The following is a 21,429-nucleotide window of genomic DNA, read 5'->3' on the forward strand; positions in this document are numbered from 1 at the left end:
AATTCTTCTGCAAGCTTTTTTGTTGTGACTGACATCTTGCCCGCAATTTGAGACTGCCCAGCTTCTCAGCTCACTTTCTCCAGGGCCTTGAGACAGTCCTGCTTTTCCAGGCCTTGAAAATATATCCATAAATGGTCAAAGTTCCTCTTACTCGGCTGCAATTTCCAACAGCATTATAAGAAAACATCTGTGTAGCATTAACAGAGTTTTAATCCTGGTTAAATGGCTCTATATTTTGGTGATTTTTGATGGGTAGAATAAGAGAGAGGCAACAGCAACAGCAACAGCAACGTGATGATTTAATTTAGTTTTAGCTGGGTCCTGGAGGCACTGACCTTATTTGAGATTGGTGGTAATGTTATATTCCTTGTCAAGTTCTCAGTTCTCCGTTCAACTGTCTTGTCATTTTTTAACAAGGTACGTGCAGTTGAATTTGTTGGGCGAGGTTGCGGTGGAGGGTGTGGTTTGATCTGGGTCCTGGAGGCACTCACCTTATTTGAGATTGGTGGTAATGTTATATTCCTTGTCAAGTTCTCAGTTCTCCGTTCAACTGTCTTGTCATTTTTTAACAAGGTACGTGCAGTTGAATTTGTTGGGCGAGGTTGCGGTGGAGGGTGTGGTTTGATCTGGGTCCTGGAGGCACTCACCTTATTTGAGATTGGTGGTAATGTTATATTCCTTGTCAAGTTCTCAGTTCTCCGTTCAACTGTCTTGTCATTTTTTAACAAGGTACAGGCAGTTGTATTTGTTGGGCGAGGTTGCAGGGGAGGGTGTGGTTTGATCTGGGTCCTGGAGGCACTCACCTTATTTGAGATTGGTGGTAATGTTATATTCCTTGTCAAGTTCTCAGTTCTCCGTTCAACTGTCTTGTCATTTTTTAACAAGGTACGTGCAGTTGAATTTGTTGGGCGAGGTTGCAGGGGAGGGTGTGGTTTGATCTGGGTCCTGGAGGCACTCACCTTATTTGAGATTGGTGGTAATGTTATATTCCTTGTCAAGTTCTCAGTTCTCCGTTCAACTGTCTTGTCATTTTTTAACAAGGTACGTGCAGTTGAATTTGTTGGGCGAGGTTGCAGGGGAGGGTGTGGTTTGATCTGGGTCCTGGAGGCACTCACCTTATTTGAGATTGGTGGTAATGTTATATTCCTTGTCAAGTTCTCAGTTCTCCGTTCAACTGTCTTGTCATTTTTTAACAAGGTACGTGCAGTTGAATTTGTTGGGCGAGGTTGCGGTGGAGGGTGTGGTTTGATCTGGGTCCTGGAGGCACTCACCTTATTTGAGATTGGTGGTAATGGTATATTCCTTGTCAAGTTCTCAGTTCTCTGTTCAACTGTCTTGTCATTTTTTAACAAGGAACGTGCAGTTGTATTTGTTGGGCGAGGTTGCGGTGGAGGGTGTGGTTTGAGCTGGGTTGGGTTCTCAGGTCTCCGTTTCCTCATTCTGTCTACCCCAAATATACCTACACAGACACCATTTTCTTTCCATTGTTTAACATTGCAGTCCAAACCTGCTGTAAATATTTTCACACATTCAGGGTCACACACAACACTGACTATCTCAGAAAGACCAGCCTGCCAAGACTTCAGCAATGGTGGAGGACACAGTGACACATCGCATGTATTTTCAGTTTTACCAGCCCTGCCATACTTTTCTATATCCCACAAACAAACTCTTCCCGTGCTGTCACCAGTCAGCAATGTCTGGTTCATTTTGTCAGTTGACATGGAGGTAATAATTCCGTCATCAGTTTCCACTGCTCTAAACTTCCCTATTAGCTCTGCGTTTTCTTTTTTAAATGCCCAGGAAAAGATGAAGCCTTGATCTGAAATCAGAATTCGGGCTATTTTCCTATCAGACTTCCTGGTCTCCAGGGGTACAACAATGGGGCCTCCATTCTGTTCATTCTTTTGGTTTATAGTTGTTCCCATAGAATTTTTTTCAAGAAGCTGCGCACCCTCCTCTTGCTTCTCCAGTCTTTTAATGTGTATTTGAGGCTTCTCTTTGGTAGTGGCACAATGCAAAACTTCAGAGGTGTCTGCATTCCAGATAACACAATATCCATTACTGGATGCAGCAATAAGTGTTTCCCCATTGAGTTTCATGGAACAAATATCACTTAATAAGTGATGATTCAAAACTCTGTTGTCTTTCCCCTTTAAGTCCAGGTCAAGGATGTTGTTAGAATTCTTGACTGAAACAAACAATCGATCTTCTCTGCAGATGATGTCTTTCACATCATCTGGTATTTGAACAGGAAGGACATCAAGCTCAATCCCATTGAGGAAATTCCAAATTCTAACTTTCCTATCTTGTGAAATGGTGATTAATTTGCATTGTGTTTCATCAAATGTAATGGCAGTGTGACCTACAATCTCTGTTGGATTGACATTGAAGTCCATATGAACTCCAGTAAAGATATCCCAAACGGTCACCATACCACTCACAGAAACGGCGACAAGCTGCTTAAAAACGTCATTGTAGAGTGCACTACACACAGGCATGTTGAAGGATCTCATTGATTCTTTGAAACCATCTGTTCCTTGCCCAAGACATTTAGCTATTTCTGTGTTAGCGAGGAACAACCTGTTGTTGCATATGTTGTAGCATACAGCGGAGATAGGGGTCTGCTGCATGCAGTGAGGATAACAATTCTGTATAGGGTTAAAGGTAGCATCAGCCCAGACACGTACATTTTTGTCTGCAGATATGCTGATGAATACTTTGTCGATGATATTGAACATTATGTGGGTGATACTCGTTTTATGTCCTTTTATTAGTTCTTTTTGGTGCCAGTCATTTTCAGAAGCAAATACATACAGGATGCATCTTTTGCCACCTGTCATTAAACTGTCTGAATCAGCAGAGTAGTCACAACAGGTAAACGTAGGCAATTCTCCTGCACTGTCAAATAATTTTGAAGAAATCTTGATCTCGTTAGATTCACGAGTGATTTGAGAAAGATTCATAAATTTGGATGATTCACCACAGACAGCGAGTGACTTTATGGTTGGAAAGTAGCGCATATAAGAGCAAACATCATTTAACACTAACTTTCTGACATAAAAATGTTGTTGAGACATACTGTATTTGAGGTCTGGAAGATATAAAATGCCACAACCTCGCTTAGGGCACCGACCAAGCAATCTGGGGTCAATGACATCACTAACGCTGGTATAGGAAACAAATATGGAAAGAAATCCTTGTGAATCACCAAAAGAAAATATTTTTTTTTCCTTGTCTGACCAAAAGTTCATGGTTGTAATATCAGCTTGTAGCCCAGTTAATATGAATTCCACATCTAAATACTTTGAGCTGTCACAATTATAGAATATGACTTCTTTGTCAGATGTGCTGACAGCCATCTGTCGCAGGCCTTTGAGGTACACCATGTCAAGAACTTGCGTTTTCTCTTTCTGACAAATGGAAAGTGGATTTTCAGGCAAGTTCATTGTGCACAATGGCTGAAAGTCATCAGTCCAGTACTTAAGTAGACCATCTTTACAGATAGTGAGGTACCGAAATGGTTTGTAAGGCCTCATTTCTTCTATTTCATATCTGTAGTCATAAAGATCAAGGCAATCCTGGGGGACGCAAATCATTTTGGATATTAAAATGTTGTCATCAAGTGGTATCAATTCAAAAGGTTTGGGGAAAAACTGCTTCCTGTGATCCAAATTATGCACAATTTTCCAGCCGTAAAAGTGTACAACATCCCGATATTTCACTGTCCCATTACAGCTTCCTTTTATCATCTTGAAGATGGAACGGAGGTCCTCTTTATCCAGATCCTCAAATAAAGGTCTCAGTGTGTAAGCAAATGTTGAAATGTCCATTTTCTTGTCATATTTTGTGAATATGTCCTCTATTTCTTTCCATTTCTGAGGGGATAAACTATCTTCAAATGGTGTGAATTCGCTATATTTATAGCTATAAATAGGGATTTCATCTTCCCAGTATTTTATAGAAGACATCTTCACACAGTTGTTTGGTTGCTAGACGCTGATTAAATTATCACAGGTTTGTAATGTGAAAGAATGCTTGTAACGCTTCGTTGTGTCCCAAAAACCAGAACCAAGCAAGGTGAGGCAGCGTTCAGTTACTCTGCTCCTAAATAAATAAGTTTGCCTTGCGTTCGCCTTTATATACACAGCTCTTGACGTCATCAGTCCTTTGACGCATGCGCAGTTCCAGCGTGTTCCAGCGTGATGACGTAGGTGTGCTATGGCTCTGACGCTCAGCGCCGCGAGTTCCATTGCTAAAAAAAAAAAAAGCGAGTTCCATTGCTTGATTGTCAGGACCATAGACATTATATACGTTTTTATGTCTATGGTCACGAGCATAGATATATATAAAGGCTAGATGACTCAAGGCGGAATCTCCAGCCTCGTTGAAGTTGGAGGGGGAGTGGTCTGTACAGACAAAAATACTCATAACTTGCTGAAATCTTGACGGATTTACAAACGGTAAAGTCTATGGAGGATTTTTTGTGCCAAAATTAAATAAATAAATACATCATTAATTAATTAAAATGGGAATGAAATATATCATTAATTAACACCGATTGTTTTCATTAAACCTCATTAAATCAGCCCATAATATGATTTTATAATAATTACTCTCTTTGGATATATAGTCTAGATGACCATGAACACATCACAAGCAATATGACATTAAACCACATTAAATCAGCCCATATATATGATTTTTAAATCAGCCCATAGGCTATATATGCCCATATATATGATTTTTTAATAATTACTATTTTGTGATATATAGTCTAGATGTCCATGAACACATCACAAGTGGTTTGACCAAAATCAGTGGTATGTATCACAAGTTTTATGGCTGTTGAATTCATAATATCCAATATCCAATATCAAACTAATTCAACCGCGGTGGATCATCATAGTTATATAATATTTGCTTTTGAAGGTTCCTCTCTATCCTGGGCTTCATCATCATCAATATTGACACATTGATGATGATGGCTCCTGCTTGAAGGACAGTGATATGTGGTGACATACAGGTTCAGCCAGGACCACCTGGAGCTCCTCTTCAACTGCATCATCAGGTATGGTCAGGGGCGGAGCAGAGGTCCCAGCCTAGGGGGGGCAAAGCATTCTAGATGGGCCCTTGTGGCCTAAACATCCCCGTTAAAACATAATCGCTAAAAAATAAATAAAAATGCCACAGATCAGCTCTCTGACACACAACCACAGCACGCAGGCGACACGGTCAGAACCATTCAAATGAGGTTTGCACCATGGATTTACCAAACCTAACTATAACCCTAATGCAGACTTTAAGATATAAGTATCAAACTGGAGATAAACATCAAATGACATCCAGTGATGTCTATGGAAGCTCATTTCCGCCAGTAAAAGAAAAAATAAGATGAAATCTTAGCCTTAAAAATAAAAATATCCCCACGGTAAATCAGAATTATCACGTAAAAAGTCATAATTTCAACTTTCTATCTCATAATTTCGACTTTCTATCTCATAATTTCAACTTTCTATCTCATAATTTCGACTTTCTATCTCATAATTTAACATTTAATGCTAAAAGTCCAAATCTACGGGAAATCAATGGCCGTTTAATCAGACGATAGTCAAAAAAAAAAAGTCCACCTACCGTATTTTCTGGACTATAAGCCGCTACTTTTTTCATAGGTTTTGAACCATGCGGCTTATACAAAGGTGCGGCTATTCTGTGGATTTTTCTTCCACCACTAGGGGGAGTGCTAACCGGAATTAGAATAAGAAGAATTTACAATAAGACAAAATAAATGCAAAGAAGAATACGCTTCTTCTTCTTTAGCAGATAGAAGTAGGTGGAAGCAGATTTCAAACAGATAAATAGATAAATAAATACTGGTTATTTTCTCTTGGTTCTGTCCAGTTTTAATCAGCAAAGTTGGTGCCGTGTTAAAAGACACTGTTAGGAAAGGATCTATTTAGGTACAAACATGTACATCATTTACAGTTCAAAATCCTTCTGAACATGTAGTAAATATCTAATCTAACAACATAAATATCTGCGGCTTGCATATCTTTTTTTTTTTTTAAATAGAGCGGATGCGGCTTATATACAGGTGCGGCTTGTATGTCTTTTTTATTGTTTTTTTAAAAATAGAGCGGATGCGGCTTATATACAGGTGCGGCTTATAGTCCAGAAAATACGGTAATTCACCAAGCTCATTAATTATTATACGTTTTTATATTATTAACCAATCTGCTTCTAATTTCAGGATTTTTTGCGCGACAGATTTTAAAGAAGCTGTCCTGTGAGGTCTGTCTCATCCCATCTGAAGGCACAGTGAAGGTCGTCAGGGCAGCAGAGTGAAGGTCGTCAGGGCAGCAGAGTGAAGGTCGTCAGGGCAGCAGAGTGAAGGTCGTCAGGGCAGCAGAGTGAAGGTCGTCAGGGCAGCAGAGTGAAGGTCGTCAGGGCAGCAGAGTGAAGGTCGTCAGGGCAGCAGAGTGAAGGTCGTCAGGACAGCAGAGTGAAGGTCGTCAGGGCAGCAGAGTGAAGGTCATCAGGGCACTTCTATACAAATGATCACGTAACTGGGTTTCAACTACCTTTTCCAGAATTTAAGATACAAATGGAAGGTTGGAAATTGCTTTATAATTAGGTAATATGGGTCATATGCAGAAGGCCTTTTGCTGAGCCCCTGACGCAATCAACTTCTCACATCACTTACCTTCCTAATCTTTTCTTCAGCTCATGCAATTACCCTCCCTCTCCTGCCACAGCCATGGCCACAAAAAGACAACACTTTTTTAATATTCTGTTCTATATAAACATTTGTTAAGAAGAAAAGGGAAGAGAAAAGAAAACATCAAGAGTGTTCTAGTTCTCATAAAGTGGGAAGGATTAGGTTGGTTGATGTTTAACTTTGATTTTCCTGGTGGGTTTCAAAGTAAAACTGACTTTTGTGTTTCTCCTCGTGTTCTTGGCCAGCACTCAGCATTTTGGGGCTGGTTTGTACCTTTGTATAATTGTATAATCTATGTCTAATTGTATAATCTATGTCTATCAGCTGATGTAAAGTGTGAACAGAATTTCTTGAAAATGAGTTGGCATTTGGCTCAGTTGGTAACTAATGAGGTGGTTATTACAAAGGTGCTTATGTCATACATAACGTCAAAGTCGTGACATCAATCTCAACATTACTTTCAGATTGAATATGGTTACTTTATGCAGCCACTGAACTTCCTTTCAGTCGATGTAATATTAAAGAAAAATTGGCATTCCCCAAGACCAAATTAACACATCAAAGACATTTCTATAAAGCATGGGAAATTGTACAATCATCATTGTACAATCATCCCCATTTTATGCATGTGGTATGATTGCAAAACTGATTGATTTCTTATTAACTGCAATGGTTATGTTACTCCACAAGGTGTCTCCATTTGAACTGAAATTTTTGAAAATATAATCTTCCACTCGTAAAAAATGTCTATTTGGGATTTATATATACATGTCAAATTCATAACCTGCCCACGGACTGATGAGGAATACTGTATGCTTCATTTGAGGGCCCACTTTGCTTAAATTGTGTTGCCTGAAAATTGTGCAGTAGATTGACCCAGACTCATGTTGTATATTGAACGAAAAGCATTCTGGGAATTGTAGTCACTTTTATTTCAACACAACAACAGTGACAATGTGACAGGAGGGAAATAAAAGGCGTAACAAACTAACAAATGACAAAATGAAACAGGTGCCAAGGCTCTGGGATGGCAAATAATCTGAACATTTTATGAATTGAGTTCTGCAGAACATTGTCCATATAGCTTTTCATTCATCTATGTCGTTGCACAAAAATAAAGTGGATCTTATTATACAGTTGAAGATAATCAAGATATTTTTTGATTATCAATAACTATATCAAGGTCATCGAGCAGTTTGCTTCACAAATATTGAACTATACAAAACAAAACTAGCAAAACTAAAAATAAAGGCAGCAGTTTAAGTTTTTGAGATTTCCATTCGTCTAGGTCTTTTTGCCCACCGTTTAAGAGATCATGGGATTTTATTTAAAGCTATTTAAATTAAGTTGCAAATCCCCTACTTGGCTGCGTGTGTGTGTGTGTGTGTGTGTGTGTGTGCGTGCGTGCGTGGGCGCATGTTTCATGTGCATCAGATTTATATTTTATTTATCAGGATATTTAATTGTGCAGACATGCCTGTAAAGGAGGGGAGGTGGAGAGAGAGGGAAGAGGAGTGGAGTGAGGTGCTAAAGGCCGTGGATCCATCACCAGCTGGATAACAAAGAGCACAGCAGGAAGCACATGTACCAGTTATTTATGTATGGATGATATGTATGTTGTTATTTCTTTAGTTTTGATTAGTGGGTATCCAGACTTATTATAGTTTTGTATTTTTCCATTCGTTTCAGTATTAGTTTTAGTTTGTCAACATTATAATACGTGGTTCGTAGGTAAGGTTTAAGAAGTTCAGAGCAGGTATTACAATACAAAACACAACAGTGTTTTGTATTGTATGTAACAAAGTAACAAATGTAACAAAGTTATTGTCGGAAAGTGGCGTTCTATGTGTCCCTTTTTAAATTTCAGCAAGGTGGGGCTACGAAACATCTTACATTTCTTACAGTGGAACACAAGCTCCTTTTACACACTTACAGAGAATATGAGCATATATTTTATTAGAATATTATTATTAGAACTACCTATTAGGGGCAGGACGGACCCTTAAACCTTTAATATGTAATTAGTGTAGTGTTTGAACCTCTCTCACTTCTCCAAAGGGGAACAATTTGAAAAAAAGAGGCGTATCTGGTGTAAAAGTTGGCTTTATTACAATATCCTCTAGCAATATCCTCTGTGCACATGAACCAAACCTATGGGACACAGAAAGAAGAGTGAGAAAAAGTAATCTAGCAACCACTAAGTTCACTATCTTAATGTCTATATATTCATCAATGACAACAAAATAAAAGTGTCAGTTACAGTAAGTATACACACCAATATAAAGTATTCATCTACACTGTACTCTGATAAAAGAAAAGCAAGACAAGCAGATGATGACATATGCTTTTAAATCAAAAAGTGACTCAGCAAAGGGTGGTCACTTTGTTCCCATTCCTGGAGGTGGAGAAGGCATCGCTTTAGGAACAGCAAACCCTGCAAGAAGAAAACATGACTCACATACACAACTAAGAAAAGGAACAGCCACAACATTATTTTGCAGCTCATGTAATTTATAGCTACCCCACTTGTGGAGTCTATTGACAGCAGAAACTTCACAAGGCTCTTTCAGGATTACCTTTAAAATAATTAAACTCAACATCCCATATAAACATGTCATATTTTTTTTAAATCAGAGGTAAACAATATAATTAATTCATTGGTAACAGGTGATCTACTCCCACAGTGTTTAAATCACTGTGCAATGTTTTGGTCTATTAAATGTATGAATTTAAAAATTGAAAAAATTCATATGTAACTTAAAAAGCGCCTCCGATATAATAAACACGCATAATGACTTAAAATTGGTCGATATTTCATCGCCTTACCTCAGGAGTTTCTCGACGTGCGGCCACTGAAATCGACGCCACTTGTGGAACTATAGAGGCTCCATCACCAGGAAGTGCTGTCCGCCATGTTTTACAACGGAGTCCTATGGAAGTGTCGCCACTCTGGTTGTACTCAAAGCAACAGGTCACAGAAAGACGTGATACGTCATTATTTGAAAAGGTTTTTCATAAAGAGACTTGTTTATTGCGTCGCTGTCGCCAAAGTATGGCCGTCTTGTTAGTGTTTCTGATATTAAACTATGATTTTGCAATTTATTGTACAATCTTGTTAAAGCTTGCATATTTTTTGTGGACTCATTTAATACAACTTTTTAGAAAGATCTTTTTTTTTATATATAACTCAGATGTACCAGCAACAACAGGCCAGAAGCCTATAAGCCAGTTTTCTCATCATTGTTTGAAGCTTTTTTTTTAAGTTAATTTTAAAAACCCTTTTATCTTTCAGTTTTGACAGTAGATTACCAGATATGTTTTAATTGCAGAGGCAGGTTTGTTGATTTTTAAAATGTGCCGGATAATAGCCCATTTTGTACACGACTGAGTAGTGCTTAAGTGTGTTTTCTAACTACTCTCCAGTCCCGGTGTTATGAATGCTGGCATAATGAAAGGTATTTATTTAATTATTTTTTTTTTTACCTTGTCTGCACACATATTAATGATTGATACCATGAAGGTAGAAACCAAAGGTATATATATGTGCATTATTACTATATTTAATATATATATACATATATATACGCATACATATGCGTACACATACATAAATATACACATACAAACCCAGTGATTTATTTATTTATTTTTTTTGGGGTGGGGGGGGGGGGGGGGGGGGGGGTGACGACATCCACTGCCAATCCAGGAAGCAGGAACACATGGAGACACACGTCAAGCACTGGAAATCTGCAACAAAAAACCACAAACAAAACACAAAACCTGCACGGAGCTGACCAAAACACGAACAGCAATCGACCCAAATCTTGAGATCTGATTGCAGTCTGAGCTAAGCTACCGCTACCGCTGCCTAACCCCAAAAACTACAGAGCCAGCATGCAGGTGAACAAGCCGGTGTATGTCTATGTGTGTGTATGCGTGTATGTATATGATCATGCGTGTGTGTGTGTGTGTGTGTGTGTGTGTGTGTGTGTGTGTGTGTGTGTGTGTGTGTGTGTGTATGTATATGTGTATGCGTACGTGTGTGTGTACATGTCTTTGTGGCTATGTGTGTGTGTATGTATATGTTTGTGTGGCTGTGTATGTGTGTGTATATGTATGTGACTGAGTGGCTATGTGTGTGTGTGTGTGTGTGTGTATTTGTGTGTGTGTGTGTGTGTGTGTGTGTTTGTGTGTGTGTGTGTGTGTGTGTGTGTGTAATAAACCAAACAAATGAAAGGTATTTATTGATTAAGTTGGACATCACTGAAGGCCTAAGTGTGAAATGCACTGCCCACCACTGCTTTTGAAGGACATGTGTAAGATAGGAGAACGTTGATCATGTTCTTGACAAGAGGCGGTTGTGGGTGGAGTTTGTGTGGCAGATGGTGGGCCAGGCCCATCTCCCATGCATCCACCATATGGACTTTCACTCCTTCAAACATAGCCCTCAGAACCTTGTCCCGCTGTATTGAGTACCAGTCGCTGTTGGTCAATGTCTCGTAGAGCGTCAGAGCTTTGGGGTTTGCAGTCCGGATGATGACCTTGGTACCCGGAGCCCTGTTCAGCAGCCGTACCACGGCCTTCCGGATACCCTGCAACCGCTGGATGTAGACCTCGACAGGGAAAGTGCTGAAGTGCGACCAGATGCCAATAACTACAACAGTGTTGGTGCCTCCAGCCACATGTTCTATTTCATTGGCAATGTAACGCAGTTGACTGAGTGGGACGTTGCCAAAACGGATAGGGGGTCCGTGGCAGCGATGTCATTAAAATGTTGTTTGCATAGTCCAAGGCCATGAAAGGTCCTGTTTGCTTCGGACTGTGCAGATTAAACGCCTTGAGATCTACATTTGTGACAAAGAGAACAGATAAGGCTGCAATGTGAACAAAATTCCAAATGTTTTCAGAAATATCTGCTGTGCAGTTACCTGGTAATATTGAGTTCAGGTATTCAAACCACTGCCTGATGGTGGAGTCTCCAAAAAAGTGGACCACCTTGCCTTTCAGACACTGACTCATCATTGTGGTGTAGAACTGGCGAACTGTGGTACCCTTGAGAGCTCGCCACACACCCTGATAATAATACCCAGAAGGTCCAATCTTCACAATGTGGCTTTTCCTCTCTGGTTGATCTGAGAAGATATATACTTTTAGTTAAACACTTCACACAAAAAGACCAAAAAAAAAGGTGTTTCCCAAACCTCTCTGAGACCCTTATTTTTTATTTGAATATTTTAAACATATATTAGAAAAGCCCCACTTTAGAAAATTAAACAGTCGGGCCCCATCTAAAACCCAGTAGATCCCTATTCAGAATTCACCCGGGCAAACTCAGGTAGGGTCATCGTGGTACCTGGAAATGATTTCATTCCTTATTATTATATCATTACTCAATACTCAATATTTAATTTACTCCGAAGGGTTGTTAAAAAAAAATGTTAAAAAAAATTTGGTCTCATTTTAAAAGAGACATTTTTCAGAAATATTTTTATGTCCTTTTATGTCCTTTTGTGCGTATTTTATACATTGGTGAAATTGGAGAAAAACAAAGTCATATGTATACAGAGTAAACCAAAGAGAAATGTATCAAAAAAACATAATTCATGTTCATTTTTTCAATCAAAGACTATTTTGGTGCTAGTACGTACAGGTCGGGGGGCCTGGCTGGTCTTAAACACAAGTAGGGGGGGCTCCAAGGAAAAAAGGTTGGGAACCACTGCTCTACAGAATAGATGGAACGCTAACTAAGGAGATACAAATCTATTTGCAGAGGGATGTGTTAATTTAACAGATCTTTTTTGCCTGTCCATGTCTAACGACATGTCTGTGGCTTTTATTCTGATGCAATTTGACAAATAGTTTTTAGTGGTAAATGTTAGGGTGTACCTTTTAGTTTTGGCAGAACAGTGATGTTTTCAGGTCCAGAAGCAGGAATGAAGACTTTCATATTGACCTTGCTGGAGGAAAAAAAAAAAAAAAAAATCAAAAAAAGAGCATGTTCAATGATCAAGAATCAGTTTTTTTTCTTCCATTTCCTAGTTTTAAAATGACAAATAAAATGCACAAATGATCAGGAACAGAAGTGACTTCTGCTCCTCCTCTCCGATAGATGGCATGGAAGAGCCACTTCAGTTTTTTTACCAGTTATTTGAAAACAATTTTTTTTACTCAGTTTGTCCCCTGATCAGTGTCTTCCAGTGTACATGTACAGCAACTCTTGTTTTGGACTTAGTTAACAAAGTAAAATACTTTGATATATCACAATGTTACAATAGGTATCGTATCGTGACACATGTATAGGGATCCGTATCGTATCATGAGATTCTTGCCAATACATATCCATAATACGCTCAACACAAAACCAGACATGTTTTGTTTACCAATTTTAAAATGTAATGGGTAACAAGCTGTTTACTGATTTTATACCAAAAAACATAATAATAACAATAATAATAACGGATCCGATTCATATATTGCACTTTTCTTGGACACTCAATGCGCTCACAATGGTACCATGATTGATTCACTCCATTCATATTTGGTGATGATGAACTACATGTGTAGCCACAGCTGCCCTGGGGCAGACCGACGGAAATCTGGCCAACGGGCTCTACATCCACCACCGTGATAGAACCATGGTGATAGAACTTGATTTTCTGATTTTCTTTATTTTGAATTTCAAAACAGAGGCCTGCGACTTACATGGACCTAAAATGTTCACAATCTACCAACAGGGAAGGGAAGTCCAGGTACCTTGATTGAGGGATTTATGCATATACATATTATACATACATGTGTAATACTCACGTGCCTAGATAAGTTCCAGCAGACCCCTGTGACCCTGCCTTGGATTAAGAATGTATAGAAAATGGATGGCTTGATGTAGATCTCACCTTTGAAAGAGCTTATCTTCCTTAGGCTTGAGTTTTTGTCTGAATCCCCCTTTGGCATGATTGACCCTGACATCACACGTTAATTTCTTTGGCTTGTAGCAGAACCACAGATCACCAGTAATGAGGTCAGTGTAGTTGCACAGCTTCTCCTGAGGTCCATTAAGGCACACATTACAGGTGGTAGTTTCAGTGATTGAACCTGATCGGAAGAGGCTTTGGAAATAAACCCTGTTAGGCTGCTCGTGGGTCAGTTTGTGGAGAACTGTGACTGCCTCGCTGGGGTGGACCATGGTGACCTTTTAGCACAAAGAAAAAGAAATTTACACAAAACTTTGAAATGACTGCAGGGATTTACCATCTATTACAGAAATAAAGTAATATAAAGTAATTTTAATAGAAGTATACCATGTTATTACTTCTGTCATTTTTGTCATGTTATTAATTGATTATTAGTCAATCATATCATTATCATAATTATTGTTATTCATTTTCCATTTCTTTTCTCAATGAATATGTGTATTTCTTTAATAGAAAATAGCCATTATTACTGCTTTGCTATGTTCAAAGAGGATTGTGAGGATTGAGGATTGATGAAGATAGATATTTATTATTGTACTTTACATTACTTATTTAATTGATTGATTGCCCCCTTCTTTTACTTTATTTATTAGTTATTAATTAATTAACTTATTTTTTTTAATTTACTTCTTTTTTTTGGCTGCTATCGTTTTCTTAGAATAACCGTCATTCTAGAAAACCATCATACTCATACACACCAGACATGTGTTTGCATAAATAAACGCACATTCCCACGTACATGGTCACAAACATTGATTTTGTCTGTTTTGTTTGTTTTCTAGCGCCCCCTCTTGTCCTGTACATGTATGCGTTTCTGTTTTGCGCACCTGTATTGTTACCCGTTTTAAGAAAAGAAGAGAAAAATAGAAGTATACCAAGTTCAAGTTAAAAAAAAAATATATATATATATATATATATATATATATATATATATATATATATATATATATATATATATATATATATATATATATATGATACTGAGATGACATTTTCTGGCAGCAGAAAGGAGGGGTGGCTTTTGAGGCTCATGCCTCAAATGTACTTTTTCTAAGAGTACCCAGTCTTATTCGCTTCTTTAACGAAACCAATCATATTTTGTTTTTCCCAAGAAATATGACAGCAGAGAAATTAAATGTGGACATTAGGGGATATTTTAACAATGAAAAATGTGAGTCACTTGATGAAAATGTAATTGCTAACCAGTCCACATAAACCAGAAAGTCAGTTGGTTTTCCTAACTTTTCACCTGGATCATGAATCCATGGTTTGTTCTGTCAGGGTCATTTAACCTTGGTTGTTGAATGATTTGCTGTAATATCTGTTACCCTTTATGGTGTCTTGATGGTGTCTTTTAAGAAGTAGCTTTCTTGTATAAAGGGACGGTGTTGTTGGGCAGGAAGGGAACACTTAGAAAAAAAAATTCTAGCACTGACATGGCAGCACCTGTATGTATCCACCAGGACTCTCAGCAGTCTGACCAGCACTGATCCAGCTGGACCTCCTTTGTGATTTATTGCTTGTGTTGTTGTCTTAGATGTAAGTCGCTTTGGATAAAAGAGTCTGATAAATGACAGTAGTAGAAGTAGTTGTAGTAGTAGTAGTAGCAGTAGTAGTAGCAGTAAAATAAGACATGTAAAACTGTACATGTACATGTAAAACTAAAAAAACCAAAAAAAAACCAACCTAGATATGCGGAAAAAAAAACAAAAAAAAAATATCTAGACCTACAAACGGGATTTTACTGAGACATAGCTCAGCTAGTCTAATTGTTTATTTAGGCCATATCTTCCTGCTAAAAGGGAGTTTATTTTTCCTTTCCACAGTCACTTGTCACCAGTCAAGTCAAACACCAAATGTCATTTAACTGGATACAAATGATTACAAGTAAATGCATTTCCCTGCAAATATAAGACGGACCTGATTGCAAACTGTAAAGAGTGGTGGCTCCACGAGTTGCACTCTGGCCAGACCCATGTGACTTCCAGGCTATGGAGCACTTTTACCTATACATAACCCTAACTCTTACCACCTGGGAGGTCACATGGTTCCAGTTGAGAGCGCAGGCCAACTCTCTACACAGTTTGCAGCTTGCTGCTTTTGCCGAATACTGGATATTGTGACTAACTTTGTAGTACTGTATGCAAGTGTTCCTGTGGCTACAGGGGATCCACGCATCTGCCATATCTGCCATTTAACCAAGGTTAAATGACCCTCATGAACATGAACAAACTGGAATCTGTGAGATAGATATGATCTAAACCAACCTAGAGTTGTTCCTTTAGATTTATTATTTATTTATTTTTATTTTTTTTTATTTCAGTTAATTGGGTTTTATTTTTCACTGTTAGTTTCAGTTTTATTTTTTTTACTATAATAACGCACGTACACACAGATTTGCACTGGCGACATCAGTTGCTTTGCACCTAAAAACTTTTTAACTGTATATATATATTAAATTACATCTGAATGTTCTCTCATTCATAGGATTTGTTTCGATGTCTCCATATGGGAGATACGCCCCTCGTGCAATCAGAAGCATTTATCTTATTACGCTCATCCTGATTGGCTAGTGATTACATAAGTAACTTGTGTTACGATGCAACGACCCCAGTTCTCAGAGTAGTATGAGTGGGATTTCTCACCAGCTAGCCCTTCTTGCCCGGGAGAAGCGAGAAGAGGTACTCATTTGAATTGACGTTGAATCGTAACACAAGCTACTTATAGGAAGGGGTCATGTCATCGTTTTCACCAGCCTATCAGGATTGGTATACTGACATAAATGCTTCTGAGGAATAGGCGAGCGGTGTATCTCCCATAGTGAGACATCTCACTTACTACTCTGAGAACTTGGCTTACCTAAAAGTTTTCTTTTCTTCTTTTAAACCTAAACATCAATATCACACATCAACAAAAATACAAAGCACTGATTAAGAGAATGAAATAATTCATGATGGAAAAAAACAAGTGATTGAGAAAGAGACAAAACAAGTGGATATTTTTTGGAAAGTGTGGTTAAATCGTCCTAACCCTCCACACATGTGGGGGCATCCTCAGAGCTAAAGGTGCAGAAGTTCATTTGTAATGCTGTAAACACTTTATATAGTAGCTAGGTGGTGAGTGAACTACATTTGTGTTTGTATAATGGTTTGATGAAATGAATTGATTGAAAAATGACTAGATTGAATAAGAATCAATAAACAAAATGGGTGTACAGTATGTGATGTACAAGAAAAGCTGACCAAGCGAGGACCAAAGGCATCAGTTAACAGTCCAATGGAAGACTACACGCATGGCACAGCCACATTAAATGTGACTAGTTTTATTATTACCTCAACATGTGCACTTCCTTCCCACAGTAAGGAGAACACAGCCACGTAGCTGCCGTTGTGATGGTCCACCACTTGTCCGGCCACACCTGCCTGAAGAGTAGGGTTGTGAAGCCGGGCCACTAAGACATCTCCTCCAGTCATCTTGGGACGACCATGGAAGTCATGAATTTTTATGAACACCTCCAGCTCATCCCCTACACGCCACTGCTGCCCTCCTCTCCGAGGGAGAATAGTGAAGGTACTGTGAGCCGGATCACTGGTCTCATTGAAGGAAAAAGGGGATGGTACGGGGGGAGTTTCAGGCCACGCAATTAAGTCTTTTAGGTAGTGTACTTCTAGAGCCTCCTGTGGTGACCGTGGATGGATGCTGCAGAAGTCATGATGCTTTTGAGGTTCAGGAGAAACTGCTGGTGAGATGGTGGTCCTCATTTTATAATGAAACTGAAAAAACATATATTAGAGAAAACAAATCCAAATACAGACCGTTCTAAAATACAAATTATTTATATATTATATATATATATTTATATAATTATATTTATATATTATATATATTTATATTATTGGTGGATAATTACTCCTGCTGATGAAAAGCTATTGTAATAACTCTTTAGGAGGAGGCTGGGTTACTCATAACAAAAAACAAAGTTGTTCACTGCAAATTATATTATGAAATACTGTAATTTCTTTCCATTTGTTCAGAAGAAACAACTTGTTTTAGAAGAGGAAGATGTTTATGGTTGGAAAGAAACCTTTTCATGCTTATGAACACTAGTTACAACCACACTCTGGCAAATAATACCATGCAATATTTCCACAAACCCAGCGTCAGAAAAACTCTGCTCACTGATTCCCCTCAAAATATACAACATCCTTACAGAGCATAGATGAGGAGTCAGGGAAACCAACATATTACTTTTTGCTGAATCTATTGATAAAGTGAATTACAAAACCGCTGACTTAAAGCAATCTATGGATGAACTCATGGTTGCATACAAAAAGACAAGCAAGCTGAGATCTTGAAGCAAAGAAAAAGTCAAATAAATGGAGATTAAAACTATTTGTCAGAGCTTCTGAAGAGGGTAATTTCCATGATTTGATGCATTGTGAGGGAGAGACTGACAGAAGTCTGCAATGCCTGCAGTGACATTGCATTGGAATGTATGCAAACTTACAGAATTGTAATGAAATCTGCAGCAAATTACAGGTCTGGATTGTGAATGAAATTAGAGTTCAATTTATACAGCACGTTCCATCTTTTGCCAGAGTTTTATTGCCAAGTTATATTGATTTTTTTTTTAATGGGAAAAACAGTTTCTTCTGCTTAAAGTTACAACTTGAAAAGTACTCACCTTCTTATGATATTGCTGGAAGATAAAGGCACACGCAGCCAAGAACAGGAAGGTGGAGCAACACTTAAGAAAATTAGTGTCTTTACAACCTCTTCCCTTCATGATCAACAAAAACCTCATCTGGTGCTAGATTCAAAGATAAAAGAAAAACAGTCATCATAAACCTTTCCTACAAAGCTAGAAGCAAAGAGTTCTTTATTCTTGAAGACAACCGCTTACAGCCGTTGTCAAATCCAAATCACAAGAAAACTGTTCAAGTGCCTGGTGGTTTTAATTCTGATGGACCTGGACCTGCAACCTGATGGGATGGGAGTGAACAGGGAGTGAGCTGGGTGAGCTGGGTACCTTCTGGTGTCTCGGCGGGCGTGGTTGTGCCCCCCCCCTCCGCCACTCTTAGTGCAGTTTTTGCCTTGCACACACATTTAAACAGACATACACACCTGCTCAATCACTGACATGCTCACCCCAACAGTTGTGGGGACAAATAATTGCAGTGGTCTTGATTACATTTTAGAGACCTGGGTTGGTTGCTGTGTTTGTCTCTGCCTGTTTCTGTTTTTGCGTTTCTGTTTTTCTCTCTCTTTCAGATTCACAATGTTTGTGTGCCTGTTGTGTTTTGTTGTCAGATTTGCAGCAGATGTAGAAGAGAAGATCACAACGAACCACATGACCTGAAACGTTGACTCCGCTGAGATATACAAAGAATGTCCAATTCAGAGAAAACCTTATACAGAGGTTATATACATGTGGATTGATGAATTAATGAGCAGATGAGGCGAAACTGGCCGACAAGACATGGTGTGAAAGCACAGGGACATTTCAAACAAAACAATACAAATGTGTTAAGCCAAAAGAAGAGCAGAAAAACAGAAAGAGCAAATGATATTCCAAGCTGCCAAAACACTGCTCAGATAACTTATGATTTACTTGTTCCCCCATTGTTCCCAGATATTTTTTTTTATATTTACATATAATCGTAACCATTTGGAGTTCCTCTAAATGTGTCATAAGTTCCATACCAGCTGCATATGACAAATAGTATACATTTTTAGCTAGTCACTGAAAGCACAAGTGTAGAGTTCAAAGTACAGTGATGGATACTCATTACCTAAAAAGCACACACAGACGAAAAAGTTAAATGATCAGTGGAAAAAAAAGGTTTTATCATCACTGAAGCAAAACTTTATTTTATTGGACCTCACCTGAGCTGAGATTTATTTGTAGAAAATTTAAATTCTGGTGAAATATTTCCTCCTTCAGTCAATTGGATTGAGTTTGGATGAAGGGATCCTCTTTCAAATAAGGCATTGGTGGTTCCAAATGATTCACAGCACGACAGCAGGTATCACACTCACAAAAGAAGGCAACAATTACTGTATATCCGTATTACACTCAGAACTTGTCCCAGCCCATGTGGGAGATGTGGCAAAACAGCTGTCCAATGGTTGGTTGGAGAAGTGCAAACAGAGAGCTCAGCTCTCAGCTGAGTTCAATGTCTTCTCCCAGTTAGAGAATGTTATCTGTATGAGCAGCTCCACCACGTTTCATGAGACTGGCTACCACAAAAAACCAGTCCCAGCCTCGCCACCTCTTACGGTGCTGGGCTCTTCTGGTAAAGAACCAGTAACTCGACTGGCTGAGTCCTTCATTCCCTGTCTCTGTCTGTGTGTTGAATGACAGACCATGTCACAGTACTTGATGATCATGAAAGGGATTGGCTTCGTAAATAATTGTTACCCAATTATGTACAAAGTAAAAACAGAAACTGAAAAAGCTGGGACAATATTGAAAAATGCTGTTTAAAAAAATGTATTCATTCAGACATTTATCCAATGATCCCTCTTCCCATCCGTTGGTAGATGTTACAGAACTCTGGGGGTCTTTGGGGGTAAAGCAAGGTGACGTACAAAAGAACGAAACTCCACAGCTGTTTTTTCAGAGCTTCGAGTCTTCTTTTCCTAGAAATGACAGGATGGTTGACAGCAGATGGGGTGGGGAGGATCTGTCTGGAATAACGTGATCCTTCCACCACAGCCTGTTCACTCCTCAAGTAAGGAGACCTGAGCTCAGTGCAGGGCCTCCCGGGGTTGGTAGAGGGAGCAATGCCCAGAACTGACTTAGGTAGGAGCACTGGGTGAGAGAAAAAAAGACATAGATAGAAATAGAAATAAGTCAATCAAAAATAAGTTCTTACTTGCATATTAATGCACCAGCAAGAAAAGCAAAAAACAATGTATGAATACTATTATTGGAGTAATCAGTTAGGAACTTTAACACTCCAACCCCCTCAGGACTATTTTGGATCTCTTACTGTTTTGTGGCCATTGCACATGATAAGCAGAAATCAGCATATCCCAGAATAAAATGACAGTAAACCAGCATCTATATTAAATTCATTCTGACAAGTGTAAGTGAGTGTGTGTGTTTGTTTTTTTTATATATTGCCCTGCAATGGACTGGTTGTGCAATCTTTTCACCACAAATACAACCGCACCCAAAATGAATGCATGTGATCATGCATTCATTTCTGCTCTGTTCCCCTTTCCAGTTATTCCCAGCAACTTTTAATGCTTGATTCTAATCCAATGTATCCAGGTTTTACAGCACAGATTCCCACGATTAGTCAATTAAGGGCAAGTACAACTCCCATCATGAATGTTTAAACACTGTTCAGGTAAATTCCAGCATTTCACAAGCGAGATGGGTAGAAACCAAATGCAGGAGACTCAGAAAACAGGAGTTGCAAATGAATAAAGGTTTAATCTTGGAAAAAGTTATCAGTTATTCAGAAAAACAAAAATACAACAGAACCAAGCCAGAACATCAAAGAACTCTGGAGACACTGGCGTAGGAAAACGAATTGACAGGCAGGGAGGAAAGGAAAGACAAGAAAACAGATACACAATCAGAGGCTGATGAGACACATGTGCCAATGATCAGGCTAGATGAAAACTAAACTAATGTGACCCACACACTAAAAGTGCCTGGTCACTAAAGGGTTAACACTGCACGAGTCATTTTTTTAGGGACTGCAGACCCTGGTGTGCCATGTGCAT

At 38.7% G+C, this 21,429-nt stretch overlaps 1 pseudogene; it reads right to left on the reverse strand.

The window, feature by feature from the left end:
• Positions 1-8,575: 8,575 nt before the first annotated feature.
• Positions 8,576-19,766, reverse strand: LOC133449576 (NXPE family member 3-like; annotated as a pseudogene).
• Between the last annotated feature and the right edge of the window lie 1,663 nt (positions 19,767-21,429).

The sequence above is a fragment of the Cololabis saira genome, chromosome 8 (genome assembly GCF_033807715.1).
Source record: "Cololabis saira isolate AMF1-May2022 chromosome 8, fColSai1.1, whole genome shotgun sequence".
Taxonomy (NCBI): Eukaryota; Metazoa; Chordata; class Actinopteri; order Beloniformes; family Belonidae; genus Cololabis; species Cololabis saira.